Source organism: Stenella coeruleoalba (assembly GCF_951394435.1).
Source record: "Stenella coeruleoalba genome assembly, chromosome: 11".
Classification (NCBI taxonomy): Eukaryota; Metazoa; Chordata; class Mammalia; order Artiodactyla; family Delphinidae; genus Stenella; species Stenella coeruleoalba.
This window is the reverse complement of record NC_137157.1, coordinates 48,283,806-48,301,486: the sequence shown is the minus strand read 5'-3', so window position 1 is coordinate 48,301,486 and position 17,681 is coordinate 48,283,806. Positions and strand designations below refer to the sequence as shown.

General features: G+C 41.3%; 1 long non-coding RNA gene across 2 annotated transcripts in view; it reads left to right on the top strand.

Moving 5' to 3' along the window:
• The window catches only part of LOC307194951, a 150,027-nt gene that overhangs the window by 209 nt on the left and 132,137 nt on the right, over positions 1-17,681 (top strand). For both annotated transcript variants that reach the window (XR_013830676.1, XR_013830677.1), the window contains exon 2: positions 3,659-3,727. This is a non-coding gene — a long non-coding RNA (uncharacterized lncRNA). The remainder of the gene's footprint in view (positions 1-3,658; positions 3,728-17,681) is intronic.

The following is a 17,681-nucleotide window of genomic DNA, read 5'->3' as shown; positions in this document are numbered from 1 at the left end:
TGCTACACTATTTACTGTCACGTCAAAAGGAAGAGGCCAGAAAATAAATATGGCTGACAGGCCAAAAAACTTTTTTACTGAATCTTGATAGACAAACTGCTGACTTCCCAGTGATGTTCTTGCCTCCCACAACCCCCACCCCACCCCGCCTCCGCCCCAAAAGATGTACATGTAGCTCCTAGATTAGGAAACGTTCGTTAATGATGCTTGTGAGTCTCAGCTTCCAAGGTTTCAGCCTTGTCTCTCCTCTCACCCTTTTTAAAAATAAAATTCCACTTGAATTTTACAGATTTTTGCCATCATCAGTATATCTTGAGATTCTACCATTGACAGAACACTGTGCTGACCCTGGCGATGGAAAAGTCATAAATTGTCCAGATAGTTCTCTAATATGCTTGGGGAGAATGAACATATATTTATTCAATACTATTGTACAATGTATCATGTGCTAAATTTCCAAATGAGAGGTATGAATGATAAACGAATTGGAGGAAGGAGTCATCCCCAAGATCAGAGATGGTTAGAAAAAGCCTCAGGAAGAAATATTCAGACTTAGCCTTGAAGTTTAGAAGAACTGAAATAAGTAAAGAGGAAAATGGGACAATCAAAGGGCAGATGTCTGAATGGAATGCTGCCAGGCTTTTTCCAGAACAATGAATGCAGTTTCATTTTACTTCTGTCATTTGTTGACTGAAGAAAAGGATACCCTCTTTTAAACTTTCAAATATTATTAATCCTTTCTGCAGAGGCTTGTCTTCTGAATCCTAATTGATGTCTCTGTTCTTCTTCATCATCACTGAGATACTTAAAATTTCATTTGAAGGAGCCATCTGATATATGAAACAAAGAGAATATTAAATTAGTCCCTATGCAGCCATGCATCCAGAGGGCCCTTGATAAATGTTAATTGGTGATGACAGCATCTCTGTCGTGTAAATTAAGAATGGCACAAACACACAGTGGAACATAAAACAAAAGTCCTCTGCAGGAAAGCAGCCCAGATCTTACAGGATAGGAAAGACACAGATCTGGTTGTACACAAAGCTTTGTTACCACATAATGCTAAGGTGAAATCAGTAGAAGTAAGTATACAGAATGTAGCCTGTCTGCCAAACAAGGGCAATGATAACTATAGTCGAGCTCTGCTGAGCAGGGAACAAATGTCAAGAAAACCAAACAGCAGATGGTAAAAAATGACTTAGTCACAACCTGAGTTTGCTGAGATGTGTTATAAGGACTCAAGGAAGACGAATAGTTTACTTTGTTATTTTTAAGAAAAGCCTATTTCAGTTTATGAGCCAAAGATGTAGAAATGAAAAGAGCGACAGTGTTGCTAAAGGAGAGTTTTGTGGCCTGTGTTTTACCAGCTCCTAACACTCTCCACTACTGTAGGCAGCAGACCCGGTACCCCACAAAGTTCCCCCCAAGTGTTCTGGAGAGTGCCTAGGAAGTGTCTCACATGTGCTTACAGCTACCACATATAGTTTGCCCAGCAGCACTGCCACTTCTTCCAATAGCCACACATCTCTAGGGGTCACTCTTCTTGCTGGCCGCCAACATTTCCTGTGGCCTGAGTTACCACAGGCGCAGCATGGAACCTCCTTGGGCTATTCAACCCTGGTGGGAATCTGTGGCAAATCACCTCCGTACATTTTTTGTGTTACCCTCTATTGAATGAGTACCAAAGTGTCTTACAGAGCTTTTCCACTTGTATTTTAGCCTTCCTTCTCTCCAAAGGACTCAAGGTGAAGTCCATTGGGTCTAGGCCAGAAAGTAATTCCTCAAATGATGGATCGAATTCCTTGAGATGAGGGTGTCACAACTGGCTCCCTCTTCCCTTTCTTGATTTCTCTGTTTCTTATGCAAATAGATTTCTGTTTATTGCCTGTGAGAGACAAACTGATACAACCTCTATAAAAGGCAATTTGGCAGTGCTTTTCACCCAGCAATTCCACTTTTGTAAGTTATCTTACAGATATACGTGCCCAAATGTGAAAAACCAATTCATTTAATGTTGTTGACTGCATTGTTTATAGTAACAGAAGTTGGAAGCAACTTAAATGTCCATCTGCAGCGTACTAGTTAAATACATGATGGTTCCTCCAGGGACCAGAGCAGGAACAGGCGGTGCAGCAGGTCCAGACGGCAGTGCAGGCTGCTCTGTTCCTTCGGGCTTTCTGACCCAGCAGATGTCAAGTACACACTATATCCTTCAGGGTGCGGTAGGGAAAACAGAAACTACCAGAAGCATTTCATCAGAGAAAACTTAATATGAGCGATTGGTTAGCTGTTGGAGAACTTTAAAAAGCTAAATGGAGAAAGAGAGCATAGTAATTCCAAGAAGCGGCTCATACCCTGGGTCTGGAAGTACAGAGGGAAAATGTTGAGGTTACTTGAGCACAGCTCCAGGCTGGCTGGAGACACCTCATGGGAGTTGGTCAGACCTCTGAGAAGGAATCACTGCCTAGTGGTGCTGGTGCCTCTGAGGGGACAAAATGAGGCTGCACCCCAAAAAAGAAAAGGGAGGCAGAAGGGAAGGGAATGAGGAGACTGCAACCAACTGGCACCATGGAGGTAAAGGTCATCGCTAAGGGGCTGCAGAGAGGAAAAGCTAGTAAAAGAGAGCATTCCTGTCTCTAGAGTCTGTCTTAGCACACCTAACAGGGAGCTAGCAGGATCCAAGAGGTCTGCAGATTCCAAAGGGTGAGACTAGAATTGAGACAATAGCTTATTAACTTGAATGCCCCCATGCAACCCTTAAAAAGAAAGAAGCATTTCCTTGAGCTAACATGGAATGATTCCCCCCTCTCCCCCTGCCAAAAAAAAAAGGCAAGTTGTAGAAGAGCTTGTGTAGTATACCGTCAGCTGGGATAAAAGACAGACAAAAAAAAGAAAAATGATGTTATGATGGCATCATTCACAGACATTTTTACCCTCATGAGTCTAACTACATTAGCAGCAGCTATGAAGATGAGCATTTTATTCATAGTTTCTAATACATGGAAATTTTGTGGTATTGATAGTTATTAAGGCTGTCCTCCTATTTAAAATGACGCTTTCCATTGACCCGTTCTAGAGTCACTTTGATTTATATATATCCCAATAGGGCTGTTGCTTATTTTAGAGACAAAAACATATCAAAATCGTTTAAAGCAACTTTTATTTGTACTTGAAGTGTAAATATACTACTCACTCTATTAAAAACAGAAAGTCGATCACTTCACAAATCTAACAATCTCCCATCATTTTCTCAGTAAGAATTGAAAGATTGGAGAATTTGTATTTGCCTCTAACTATATTTTCATTTAACAAACAAAAATATGTTATCTATAAGCAAAATACTTATACAGATAACAAAGTTGAAGAAAGAAGATACAGTGAGTAACACACAGCCTCTGCCTTCAAATGTGATTGCAATCAGATGAGGGAACAGACGTGTACACAAAGAACACAGGAAATGATAGAGAGAAGGAAGCAAAGAAGGGGCTAAATGTGAGCACCCTGGTATTCTGAAGATGCTTTTAAATCTAGAGCCAGCAAGTTTGATCTAAGCCTGGGGACTAAAGAGCAGACAGGATAAGGCAGCTGCTTTTAAATTCCATCCTGGGAAACACCTGACCTAGGTGACCTTTCACTTTCTCTTTTGTTATGCCCCCAGGTAGCTGAATCCAGGCCAGAGATCAGGAAGATTTTAACGAACACTTGCTCAAGATTCTTTCCCCAAAAGGTAAATTACTTGCTGTCTGTTGTCTCTCTTTTTTTCCCTTACTGCTTCAGAAATAAGAGTAAAGCTGGTTTAGAAATCACCGTTTTAGCAACATGGTGATACGTCATCCTTGCGTTTGCATGTGTATAATTTACTCTGAAATACTTTACAAGGTAACTGAAATTCCAGTTTCCAGGCTCAGCAATGCTCTGGCACTTGTAACTTCCCCTCAGGTCACACTTATATGGTCTTCCCTTGGTAAAGCTTGAGTTCAGCCTTTGCCAAAAAGCAATCAGTCTGACCACTGCTTTCTTTGGCGTTTTTCCATAGGTAATAACTGCCTTTTCCTCATATGAATGAATTTCTGATTGTACAACTGAAAAAAAAAGTGAAAAAATTAAGTCAATGGATTCTGTCTTGGAAGCAAAATTTCTGGCATTTCACATTAATGTAAGAAACAAATAAACAGGGTCTGTGATTAAGACTTGCCAATGAGCCAAGTGCAGTTTGCCCTCCAGACTTTTAGCCCCCATGCCTTTGTTGACAAAGAAGTGTCTGGCTTTTGAATCAGTGCGGCACCTTTTGGAGGGACTCCAGCTTCTCCTGACAGCACAGACTTTTGTGTGTGTGTGAGGCTGTGGGACTCCTTGCCATACAAGGCTATAGTGAGTAAAGTAATTCTCAGTAAGGCATAAACCACTGCAAGCCTTACATACCATAATAATGTTGTGTCTCCATGCAACAAGACACAGAACAATATTGGGGGCACAAAATTCCTTTCATTTTAAGGCCTTCACTGTTGAAGATTCTGTTATCTAAGAATTACCTTCCCTTTTCTTCACTGAATATTCATTGTCTTAAATCACCACCCCTACAGATTTTTCTAGAGTTGCTAACTCGGCAGATTTGGAAGCTTTAATTCTCTCACCACTTAAAACCAGATGTCATGTCTTAAGGTCAGATCAGAGGACACTACCCACCTGCCTTCCTAAGACCCTTGTAAATATCTACTCTATGCCAAAATAAATTTTGAAATGTTCTTTTATCACATAGTTGTGTATATACACTTTAATAACTGCAGATCAAGACCAAATAGCTCTTATTATTCCTTCTGAAATCACTGTTTTTTCCATTAGCATTGCTATATCAAATATCATAAGGGACCAAGAATTTTTCAGAACATAAATCAGTTTTCCTCTCCTTAGTTGACTTATAATTGTTGGTTCCCTTAAGAAATTTTTATTTGAATTTTGCTGAAGCCATGAGTTCATAAAATCTTAGTACTACGTTGTTAATCCTTTACTCTCAACTTCTGTTAATTGAATTAATGATGTTTGACAGTGTAGAGAGTGATATGCCCAGTTGTGAAATACACTGAATGTATGAATTTAAAGAAGTTGTTTTCAGTATCATTGAGCATATGCCTATGAAATAAGTTTTAGGACTAATGCTTGTTTTAGTTAATCATAGCTGTGGTAGATACTGAGGCTGACTCATTCCAAATCCATTCCAACTTCCTTCTCATGTCCTGCAGAAGCTAGAAAGCTAAAAATCCCTTTGACCCTAGATGCCTTTGCAGCTGAAGTTCAGGTGTAACCTACATTCTGATGACAAGAAGCACTTACATAAAATGAATTAGATGGAAGAAAGGCAAAGCACAGGCATCTACCATGATGGTGTAAATCATGGCAATAACAGCAGCAGCCTGGTTCTGAGTTAGCAGCTTCCTAATTACAGGAGAAGTGGCAGGGTTCTGGAACTAGAGCTTGTAACAGTGGCTTGTCAACTTAGCAGGGAGTTTCCTGGTTTGACAACTTCATGACTTTAGTGACTCTGTCATGTAACATGGCCCCAGAGTCTCCTTCTTCAGACTTCCCAGTGATTCTGTAAGCTACTCATATCAATCATCTATTGCCACAATAATGCTGTATAACAAACATTCCTAAATGCAGCAGCTTAAAACAGTAACCATTATTATTGCATGAATCTCTTGGTTAGCTGGCCAGTTCTACTGGTCCAGGTTGAGTTTGGCTGATCTTACTGAGCTTGCTCACGTGTTTGTGGTGTGAGAGCTGATGGGCTAACTAGAGGCTGACTGGTCTCAGATGGCCTCAGCTAGGACAACTCATCAGTGTTCCATGTGGGCCCTCATCTTCCAGCAAGCTAGCCTGGATAGAGATCCAAGAGGAAGAGCAAGGTGTGCAAGGCCTCTTGAGGATTAGGTTTACAAACAGCACACCATTTCTGCCACATTCCATAGGCCAAAGCAAGAGTCAAGGGGTAAGGAAATAGACTCAATCCCTTGATGTGAGGAGTTACAAACTCACATGGTAAAGGAGGAATGAAAAATTGGGGCCATTATTGCAATAAATCTGTGTCAACACTGAATACTCTGAAAATACCCTTTCTGTTTTGAATTGCTAGAGTAAATTATGTTCTCTGCAGTTTAACTCTGACTTGCACAGTGGTGGGTTAGACGCTCTCATTTACCTCCAGTCCCTCTTAAAACTCTAAAAACTGACAATAAATGAGGAAAACAGGTACAAACTGGTACGGTCAAAGAGAAAGGCAGAGGCAACAATGGCAAAATAGAGATAGCAACACATACTGGCCATATAGAGAGCAGTCTGTGGCAGACTGGGTTCTCTGGGAAGCAGACCCCGGGATGTAGTTGCATGTGCTGAATGTTTGTTAGTGAAGGCCCTGGGGGTCCATAGCTGTGGAGGGAGAGCAAGGGAGCAGGAGTGAGCAGAAGTCAAGATGCAAGGCGGGCCTGACCACAGCCTCAGGCAACCCCCTGGGGAGTCCAGAACTAACATGGCCTGTCAGAGTTGTTCTGCGTTGGGCCATAATAGGCTTCCCTAGGAAGGGCATGGCCTTGGGCAAGGTGGCTGTCTGCAGTGAAGGTGATCCCTAAGGGGGATGATAGCAGAGAGCACAGCCAGTAGCAGCAGGATTTGGACAGCGCATCATTGTAAGCATCTTCCTACTGCGCAGTCAGTGTTCCCAACTAGTAGCATATATTTGAAGCCATAGACCAAAAAACCTCTGTTCCCATTGGGAGCTAGTCTCAGTGCAACCATTAGAGTCTTAGGCCCCAAACCTTCAGGAGTGAAGATGGGTACCTGTCAGCACTAGTGCCCTTCATTTCAGGCACTAGGCCTGAATTTCGCTGTGCCCTTTCATTCCCTCTGCTGGTCTCCTCAACGTTACCGTGTGGCATGGTGTTATAATGGGCCTCTGCAGAAGACCATCCATAGCCTTGTATTTCCAGAGATTCTGGTAGAGTTGTTGCCAAGCAAACAATTAGGAGAGCTGGATCCAAGGGCCAGCAGGACATCCTGCTGATGGGAATTGGACAAAAGGCAAAAGAAGGATGGGAATCGGAGCTGAGACGAGCACAGGAACCCCTACTCTAGAAGGGAGCAAGGAAAACAGAAACTGGACCTGAGCATCTGGGCCCAGAACTTGTCTTTCTACCTATAGGTGTCTAAAACACAGTATTAAGGAAAATTGTCAATATTGGTGAGCCAAAAAGAGAAAAAATACTGGCTCCCTAAAATTAATTCCAATTAAAGTCATTTATAAATTGGCTACTACCATACATGTCATCAAGTGTGTGCTCAGTAAATTAATTGGAAAGCTAAACTCTGCAATTATTGAAATATGGATGGTCATTAGGGTTTTTTACTACTTCCTTGTGATCCAAGGCTCACACCATAGCACAAGAGAACACATGAGCCAGAGGGCAGCTTCATTCTCTTCTGATGAGAGAAAACTCTGTGGAACAAATCCATGTTTCAAACAAATGTTCTTTTTACAATGTAAGCCACTTTGTTATTATAGTTGTGCTGTTCTCTTGATCATGGGCTTTTATTATTAAGAAAGTAAGTGTCTGTTTCCAAAATGTGTTTCACCTTAGCCAAATGCAGTAAGGTATGTGCAAACACTTTGTGAATTGAAAAGTGTTATAGAAGCGTGAGCAGTTCTTGTTATTAGGTATTAAGAATGGTCTCCTTTTATACGACTCCTCGTATTTGCTGTTCCTAAACAGTGGAACTCACATGGTTTAACAATCTTTGTTTTTTCTTTTCTTATTGAGGTATAATTGACATATAACATTATATTAGCTTCAAGTGCACAACATAATGATTTGATATTTGTATATACTGCAAGACGATCACCACAATAAGTTAACATCTATTCTCATACATACTTACAAAAATTATTTTCTTTTGATGAGGACTTTTAAGATCTACTCTTATCAGCTTTCAAATTGCAATATAGTATTGTCAATTATAGTTGCCATACTGTACATTACATCCCCATGACTTACTTATTTTATAACTGGAAGTTTGTACCTTTGCCCCCCTTCACCCATTTCTTTCTTTTTCTTTTAATTAATTAATTTATTTATTTATTATTTTTGGCTGTGTTGGGTCTTTGTTGCTGCACGCGGGCTTCTCTAGTTGCAGCAAGTGGGGGCTACTCTTTATTGTGGTGCGTGGGCTTCTCATTGCAGTGGCTTCTCTTGTTGTGGAGCACAGGCTCTAGGTGCGCGGGCTTCAGTAGTTCTGGCACACAGGCTCAGCAGTTGTGGCTCGCAGGCTCTAGAGTGCAGGCTCAGTAGTCGTGGCACACAGCCTTAGTTGTTCTGCGGCATGTGGAATCTTCCTGGACCAGAGCTCAAACCCGTGTCCCCTGCATTGGCAGGTGGATTCTTAACCACTGCGCCACCAGGGAAGTCCCACCCATTTCCAACATCATTAATCTGTTAGTCTCAAGTTTATTATGAACATACGTTTTCTGATTAGTGTTATTATTGTCTAATATTTATTGAGTGCTTGCTACATCTCTTAGGACTGTATATACTATATCAGAATGGTTCTGTCAGGAAAACAGAGCCACTGTAAGTGGTATAGGCAATGTGGCAAAGGAAGGGAATACATATGGGGAAGAAAAGTTCCTGTAGGAATTTTAAAAGGAGAGAATCAATAGCTTTTACTTTAGTTGTGAAGAGAGGGCTATTGGATTGTCAAGTCTCAGGGTTGGAAATGGTCCTTAAAATCTGGTCACTAGTCTGGCCCTTGAGATAGATGCATAGTATTGATGAGAATGAACTTGAACATGCAATTTCGCGCCCCTAAATTTATTTAGCAAAGAAATACATGTGATATCTCCAATTGTATGTCTTTAAGGCATCTTAATATTACTCAATCCAAATGACCCCTAATTTCTCACCCTTGCATCTAAGAGTTTCCCCCTCCATCCTTTTAGTTGTTTAGACTGAAAACCTTGGCTTCATCCTTAACTTTTCTGTTTCTCTTACATTTGGCATCCAATTCATCCGCAAGTCTTGTCTGATATGTATTCAAGGTTTATCAATAATCGGATCATTTTGCACTATCTCCACTGATACTATACTAACTCTAAGCCACTGATAATGTTTGCCTGAACTGGTATGGTCTCCTGGCTCCCACCCTTGGCCCCACACAGTCTGTTTGCCCTCACTGGGGCTCTGCACATTCCCTGTGCTCGACTTCTCAGGGTGGACCTCCCCCAGGATGCATTCTTGGCCATCTGCTCTCCTATCTGCCTGCCTTCTTCAGAAAGCTAATCCATTTCCATAACTGCAGTTAACACCTCTGTGCTGATGACTCCCAACTGTTGTTTTCAGTCTTTACTTCCTGTCAGAGTTTGGACTTCCTGAGAGTACTAAGCACAGTGGTGGTCTAGCACAAGCACTGGAATCAGACAGCTTGGGTTTAAATCCCAGTCAACTCTATAAACTGCATTAACTGCTTAACCTCTTGTCCTTCATAAAATGGGAATAATAATAGTACCTATCTCAAACAGTTTCCATGAGGATTAAATGAGTTTACATGTGTAAAACACATAGTGCCTGGCACATAGTAAATAATAAGCATCAACTATCATTATTGGAGGTCATACTGTCACTGCCAGCTATATTTATACAACACCAGACTCCTCATTTGCTTCTCTCCCCCTTTAATCAGTTCTCCTCCAGTTTTCTATGGGGTCTCTAATTCTCAGACCCACCGATTTGAACATTGGAAATAATTTTTGACTTACCTGCTACTTAATTTCCTTTATCCAGTCAGTGACAGACAGGCCTTGCTAACTTGCCTGACTTTTCCTCGAAATGCCACTTACGCTTTTTCTTTCCTCTCCCTCCCTCTGCTGTGCCCTGGACTGGCCCCCATTGGCCCCCATGTCCTCTCACTGCCACAGCCAGAGCAGCCACCTCCTCAGTAGTCTCCACGGGCTCAGCCTCCAACCCCCGAGCCCTGGAAATGTTCTAAGAGTCTCTGTCTGTTGCTCTGTCCTTCACTCAGAAGCTTGCTGTTCTCCTCTCTTTCCACTTCCATAAGGTGGAGAGTCCTCTAAGTAGAGAGAATTGTCTAGAACTTCCATAATGAAGCTCCGTTCTGTGCAATCTTATTTCCTTCCACTCTTCTGCTTTGCCAGCTCTTTCGCCCACTGCCCCAAGACCATCTCACACTCTTTCTGGCCTCTGCTTTCTTGCATGTTGTCCTCATCTGGAATGCCCTCCTCACTTTTCTTCATCCAACTCAGTTCTACCTGTTCTTCAGCCCAGCTCAGACTCAACCCTCTCCCTGAAGAGCATAAACCCACTTAATCTCATTCTTTGTGTTACTGCAGCACCTAAAACCAGCATTTGATTCGGATTACATATTGTAGCATATTACTTCATGTAGTTTTAAATATGTCATATTTTGTGTGTATTAGATAAGATCCTGGAAGGTTGTAATGTTTCCTAAACTTCAGCGTTCCTGCTCCACCTCTTCCCTACTATACACATAGGGAAGACATAAGTAAATGGTAAAGATTCAGAAAGCCTTGATGACAATATAAAATAATAGTAATAATAATAATACACATTATATACCAAGTACTCATCTAAGGAGTTTTACATTTATTAATTTGTTTAATCCTCACAATAATTTTATGAAGTAGAAATATTATTAACCCCATTTTACAACCAAGTTAACTGAGGCACAGAGAGATTAAGTAACTCGCCCATGATTAATTGCTGACCCAGAGTAATCTTTACATATGGAGATATATGAAGGAATGCAAAATATAATCTACGAAGACTATATTGTAGAAAATATATTGAATACCCAAGGAAAAGAAATCCTAGGATTCATCCTCACTTGTTATACAAAATATAATAACTGCATTTCTGGGTTGTGAAGGGAAAGTAATAAATAGGGATCACTTAAAAAACAATGATGCAATTTGTCTTCTCTTTATTTTTCTGATTCTAAATGAATCACAGAGATGACCTGAAAAAGCATCTCATCCCACCTTCCACCTCCCCACTCCCATTTTATAAGTGAGGTCACTAGGATTGCTTTGAGAGCTCACCCAACCAAAACCATCAGTTGTTATGAAATAACAACTGTGTAAATTGGCAATTGCCCTGCCCTAGGAGGCTCATGTTCCATGGCATGCTCTGAAAGTCACGTACTCTTTTCTTTATCTTGCCACAAGGAACAGTTTGTATATATACAAATGATGAAGGGCTGTATTAACTTGTGTCTGAAAATCAGTTAAGTATTCCCCGCAAATAACAACTCGCCCACACCTACCTGAACTCTAGGTCTTCACTCTTCAGAAGAGAGTGCAATAGGGCCAAGTGGTCCCTCCATGGCTGGCTGAAGAGCCTGCCCTCTTAACACTGAAAGCACCATCCCCAAAAGCTGGGATTTCCCCTTCCCGCAACACTCATCACCTCCTGTGTATGAAGGAAAGACTGTAGCTTATCTCCAGCACACAACTAAGGTGGTGAGTTGAAGAATTGAACAAATCAGTCATTTTCTGTGGCCTGAATAGGAATCTGTACCTCTTGGCTTTTTGTTAGAGGAGGGAAAAGCAGTGGCCTGTTACCTCAGAAAACTCTGCCCAGTAAGAGGCTGGCCCTTCAGAGGATCTGCCCTGGTTGCCACACAGGTTTTGCAGACCTGGTTAAAAAGTTCTTGAAATGGTTATCTTTGCTTACAGTAGTAAGTTAAAAAATGAAATGAGAATTAAGAAGCCTTGTAATATAATTAATATTTCATACCACCTCATTAGTATTTGAATATGTTTTTGCTAAGCTCAGATGATTTCCATACAGGTGGGAAACGTCACATTTCATTTTATGACAAACAATTAACAGCACTTTGAAACAGTAGTTAGTTATATGTCATCCTACCTCCAGAAAAATATTTGCGTGTGAGGAGGTTTGAGCTGCCACAGGCATTCCTGACTGGCGTTCAAGTGGATTATTCGCTATCTTGCCTCTAGCATCTATTCTGCCTTAATGGTTTCTATCCTCCAACACTGCTGAAAGTGACTTGAGGCATTACAGATTCCAAAGGCAACCTGCCAGATGAAGCAGAGAAGCTGCAGGAAGCATACATTGTGACAGAAAAGTGAATACAGTTCCCCTGAGACAGGCGCGCATTAATATAACCATGGTTTTTAATCTCCTCAGATACTCTCTCTGTAACTATACATGCCTTGTATAGTATGTTCAAAGGAAACATGAATAATATCTAACAGCTGGACTCTTTCTAGTACTTTCTTATCAAGTCCTTCTAGTTTGCAGCTTTCTGGAACAAAGAGTGTCCCTAATGCTTAAGCCCAAACGCTTGACTTATAAACTTAGTGTAATGAACCCTGTCAAAATTTTATTACCAATTGGTTTGTACCATAATATATGTATGGAGCAGCTATTGTACACAAGGATGAGTTATTGTAATGAACTTTCCATTTGTTAGCTTTCTCTTAACCCCGGAAATTGTAATGTCTCCTTTGTTTTTATTTTAGCCAGCTGCCATTTAGCCAGCTGCCATAAAGATAGCCATCTCCATCTGATTTCTTTTGCAGCTACAATTCACATATTAAAGTGGAATCCATATCTTTCATCCTTCTTGGGTGATGTACAGAAAAGATCCTGTCCACAACTGGTCTGACACCTGTGTGTTCTCTCTCATAAAAGCCAATGCCAAGCTAAATCTTGGACTAGGTTTAATCATTACAGTCCTTCTGGACCCCACAAACGCCAAGGCATTTGCTCCACAAGACAGCCTGGAACCAAGGTGTAATCAAGTCTTCCACTGGTCCCACTGGACTGGGCTATGAATCATCTTCCTTTCTTACCCAGCTGGCACAGATAAAGAGCAATTGGACAGCATTTTGTCTCCTGAAGAGTATAATTTCCTTAAATTACCATAGGTACTAGTTGTTGTATTCACTTGCAGCTTTTATAAGGCCAGACAGATCTCAGGAAGGCCAAACTAATCTCAGGAAGCAACCCACATGTGGAGAAAGCCCATTGCAGAGTTCAAAACCTCTTAGGGAGATGGAATATGCAGAATCATCCTCACAGTCACCTGCCTGGGAAACTTGAGCTGATGGGGCCTGAAGAGCATTGCTGCTCCAAGCAATGACACCACCTTTTGTTCTCAGTTTCATTTCACTGCCAAAATCATTCTGTCACCTGCCTCTTCCCTAGGGGCTGAGCTAATAGGAGATTGTTACACCTATCAGTAAGTCCATCTGGTTCACTGAAATTTATCTCACAAATAGTAGCTAGTCAAAAGAGATGGGAAGAGTGGCACAAAGTGGTCTTATTTCTGTAAATCACCACCACCGCCGCCCACCCCGTGAAAAAAAGCACTAGCTTACCCTTCACTAGAGCAGCAAACCTGTAAGGTAATGGACTCTTTCAGAGCATTCAGGTATGACCTGAATTGGGGCTGATATTTATTTGGTTTGTTCCTGGTATTTTATTCAGATTACATTTGTAGTGCTTCAGTCTTCCACTGAAAGTGACTTTCTTCTTAATCTTCATAACCTGGAGGGAATGCAGATTGTCTAGGTATATACAAAAGGAAATAATGTATTCACAGTATCAGCAAAGAGCAGGAAAATCTTTTTTTTTTTTTTCCCCTTGTAGGTTCCTGCTGAATATTTTAAGAGTCAGTGGGAGTTGTGGTACTTACTCACTTTTTAACCATGGGTCAGATTGGCTGCACTCTCCTCCTCCAGTCTGTGGCTAGAACAGAGTTTCCCCAACTACGTTGCTGTGGTGGTAAAGTACGCACACTTTGGGGCCACCTGCCTGTGTTTGAATCCTGGCTCTACTACACCAGCTGTGTGATTTTAGGCAAGTTTGTCAATCTCCACATGCCCTGGTTTCCTCATTTGCAGTGTGGAGATAATCATAGTGCCTACTTCATGAGATGGTAGTGAGGATTCATTTCAGTAATATAGGTGAAGTATTTAAAGTGACTGGACGATCATAAGTGGTAGGTATCATCATAATTATATTCCACAGGACACTAGTTCCAAGAGACGTTCCTGAGGAAACAAGAGCCTGTGGTCAAATAAGATTGGAAATGCTTTACACTAACATATTTCATCAAACCTATAAACTATCGATTACATACCACTAAGAAAGAAAAAACAATGCCAATTAAACTAGGACACGATGCTCTTCTAGGGATTTGGCAGTTCTCCTGAGTTTTGTTGCATTGCTCTCTGGCCTGTGGTGGGCAATCGTTTTGCACCTACCTCAATAACACAATATAGCCTCAACCACTGGGTATTGTCCTTTCTTAAGTTCTATCAAGCACTTGGTTATTGTTTTGCAAGAAAATATGGCATGGCTGTTAACCCTGCATGATGAATTTTGGCTGCTATAACATCATACATACACGCCCACTGCTCTGTTTTCATACCTCTTGGCATATATAGTAACTTTTCATTCCAGCGCCAAATCATGGTGTCATCTTTATAAAGACATTTTAAAGAGCAATTAAACATCACATATGTTGTTCTAAGAATGTTCCTAACTCAACTGACGTATGACGACAACAGCTCTGACCAAGTTCATATGTGCCCACGCAGTGTCTACCATTGCACAACTGCTGCTTGATGAACAGCCACTGGAAGATGCCTCTGTCCATAAGAAGCATCCTAGCTTCAGAGATGACAAAATGTGGGAGGAAAGTGCTGCTTAGAATTGATGAAACATTTATGTCCCCCTTTAGGAGATACTCAATGCATGTTAGCATATTAAAGGTTGGAGGATGCCCTGCAGTGAAGAAACCATCTTCCCTGATTGAAGCCAGTATATTGGGCCACACAGATGTCTTTACAAGCTGCACCTGTCAACACATTGTGGTGTGCTGAAATAGAACCTAACAAATCTGAGCATTACAAAGTAATTGGAAGGGATTTTTCTAGCCACTCTGTAATCAAATAGCAGCAAAGAGAAGGCTGACTGACCCTGATGGGGTTCGGAACTTGCTACCCCAAAATATGGCATCTTGGCATATTGAATATTTTCAGCTGAAGGAGTTTGAGAAAACAGCAGAAACAGGAAGGTCACCCTCACCTTCTCCCTCCACAGCCTTCTCCCCAGAAAAGTCATAAAACCCTCAAGTGAGAGGTACCTTCCCTATACCCCAGGGGAAAGGAATACCATTACCTCCGAAGACCAATGGACCCTTAAAGAATCCTAACAAACAGACCTTGTTAAGTTTGCCCCAGTTTACTATACATGCTTCATACTCCCTAACGTATCATATTTCGACATTGACCACTCTTCATCAAACCTAGCATAAAATTACATAGGTCTAACTGTTTCTTCAGATCTTCATTTCCTTATGAAGTTTCCCATATCACATAAAACATATTCAATAAATTTGTATGCTTTTTTTGGTATGTTAATCTGTCTTTTTCAGTTTAATTTTCAGACCCAGCCAAGGACTGTAAGAGGGTCAAGAGAAAGTAGCCCTCAGAAAACTCCTGGAGCCTAGTGTTGAGTCAATATCTCCATACTCTTAAGGAAAACACTCGCCTTCATCCCAGTCCAGGGTTTCCACCGTGATGGGACTAACTCCCTAGAACTGGTCAAATTTTCAGTTAAATAACAAACATTCTTGAGCCCTCAATATGTATCAAGCCCTGAGTTACAAAATGGTTAGGGAACCTGTTTCATCATCTATAAAAATGAAATAACAACACATAATAATAGTGTTTATTAAAATAATAATAGTAATTATTGTAGGTATACAGTTAAGAGATGTATGTAAAGCACTTAATACAGTGCCTGGCATGGCGTGTTACAGGGTTCATTGCAATGAGGGAGATGGGAGGGAAATGCAGGAAATGCTGAAGGTCCTGGCCTGCTGTGAGCCATGAGGGCCACTGCCGCCCACTTGTCTCTTATTCTAAAAGGGCAGATTACCATAGAGGACACCAAGCGAATGGCTTTCTGTCCTCTGGTTTAGTTTAACTTTAGATTCAACTCATTCTAGTTCCTTTGTGCCTGCAAAACCAGAGGAACTAAATGAGGCTTCAGCCAGCCTTGCCTCTGGTCACCTGCCCCCTGCAAATGCTGGGGTGTGGGAGAGTAATGCAATGACTTATTCTACCTTCAGCTTGGCATTTGGGATGAGAACCAGCATTGAGAAGATCATCTGGCAGGCAGAGGGAGAAGGTGCATGTGGGCACCGGGAGTTAAGCCAGACATAGACGTCAACTCAAGGCTTTCACTTCCAGCCCCAGATTGGCAAGCTAAGGGAAGGATGGCACCTGAAGTCCTGCCCGACAACCCCCACTGGCCCCCCGCACTGGGCGCTGCCCAGAACTTCAGGAGATACACAGGCCTGCTTTTACTCGGGCCTGAACTTGAGTTAGAACCAGGCCAGGTACAGAGATTTTAAAGACAGGAAAACTTGTCCTCAGAGCACCCACTTTGCAGCCAAGCTCCCTGTTCTTCCTCCCTGTCAGAGGCTTAGCCAGCCGCTCCTGCAGTTTTGTAGTGCTTTTCACATACTCACAGCCACTCTGCAGCAAGATGTCAGCCGCTTAGATGCTAGCCTCCTGCTGGGAATGAGAAACCAAAGTGAGAGAATGTTTTAAAGGGGATTATTTGCAGGATGGGAAAAGCAAAACACCGCACAGACATTGAAATCGCAGTAATTGGCTGCAATAACAAAGTTCAACGTTAAGCTTGGCTTCTCCATGCAAACATTAAGAGGGATAAGGAACAACTTGGTGAATCAACAAAGATTGCTCCCACCTAGAAGGAGGAAAAGAAGAACAACGTAGAAGTGAACAAAGAAATAGAAAAAAAAATGCTGCCCAGAATCATGCCTATGGAAATGAGTAGGGGATAATCAAGAGAAGAAAGTTGGTGGTGGAGGTATAGGAATGCATTCAAGGAAAAGTTTAGTAGAGAAGGCATTTGTAAACCAGTGAAAGAACTTAAAAACGGTAAGAAGAGGGAGTTAATCTTATTTTTGCGGCAGTGTCTGCAACTGCCTGGAGGATGGAGAGAGGCCCCAGAGCAAAAGATAGCATATATCATTGGTTTCCATGGTGATGACTAACCGTGTCACCATCAGAGCATTATGACTTCAGAATAGGAATGAGGATATAATGATAGTATATGCTAACATACCCCTTTAATCCCTCCCCAAGCTCTTAGTATTTATTCTTTAATTTTCACAATGCCTGTGAAGTAGAGAATATTATCCATTTTATTTCAGAGATTAAAAAACCAAGACAGGAGCAGTCCAAATGGGCACAATGCCTGAAAAGTAGTATTTCTGTTCATCTTTCATTCTACAGTATAAATTTGTGAAATAATCAGTATGAAAGACTATTTCATTGGTTTCATGATAAGTAATATGAGTATTTTGAGCTAATCATTTTTGAAAAATGTACTAGCATTGTATGGAGGAAAAACCATTGCTAACTACTATTCACATGTTTCGCCTTTGCTTACAAAACAAGAAAAGCCAAAATTTTAGCATTTTCAACGGGTCAGCATTGCCTTCCAAACTTTGTGTCGAAGATTACCAGTCCATCTTACCCACAGGTTACTTTCATTGTAACTGGCATTTTTTCAGGCTTTTTATATTTTTTC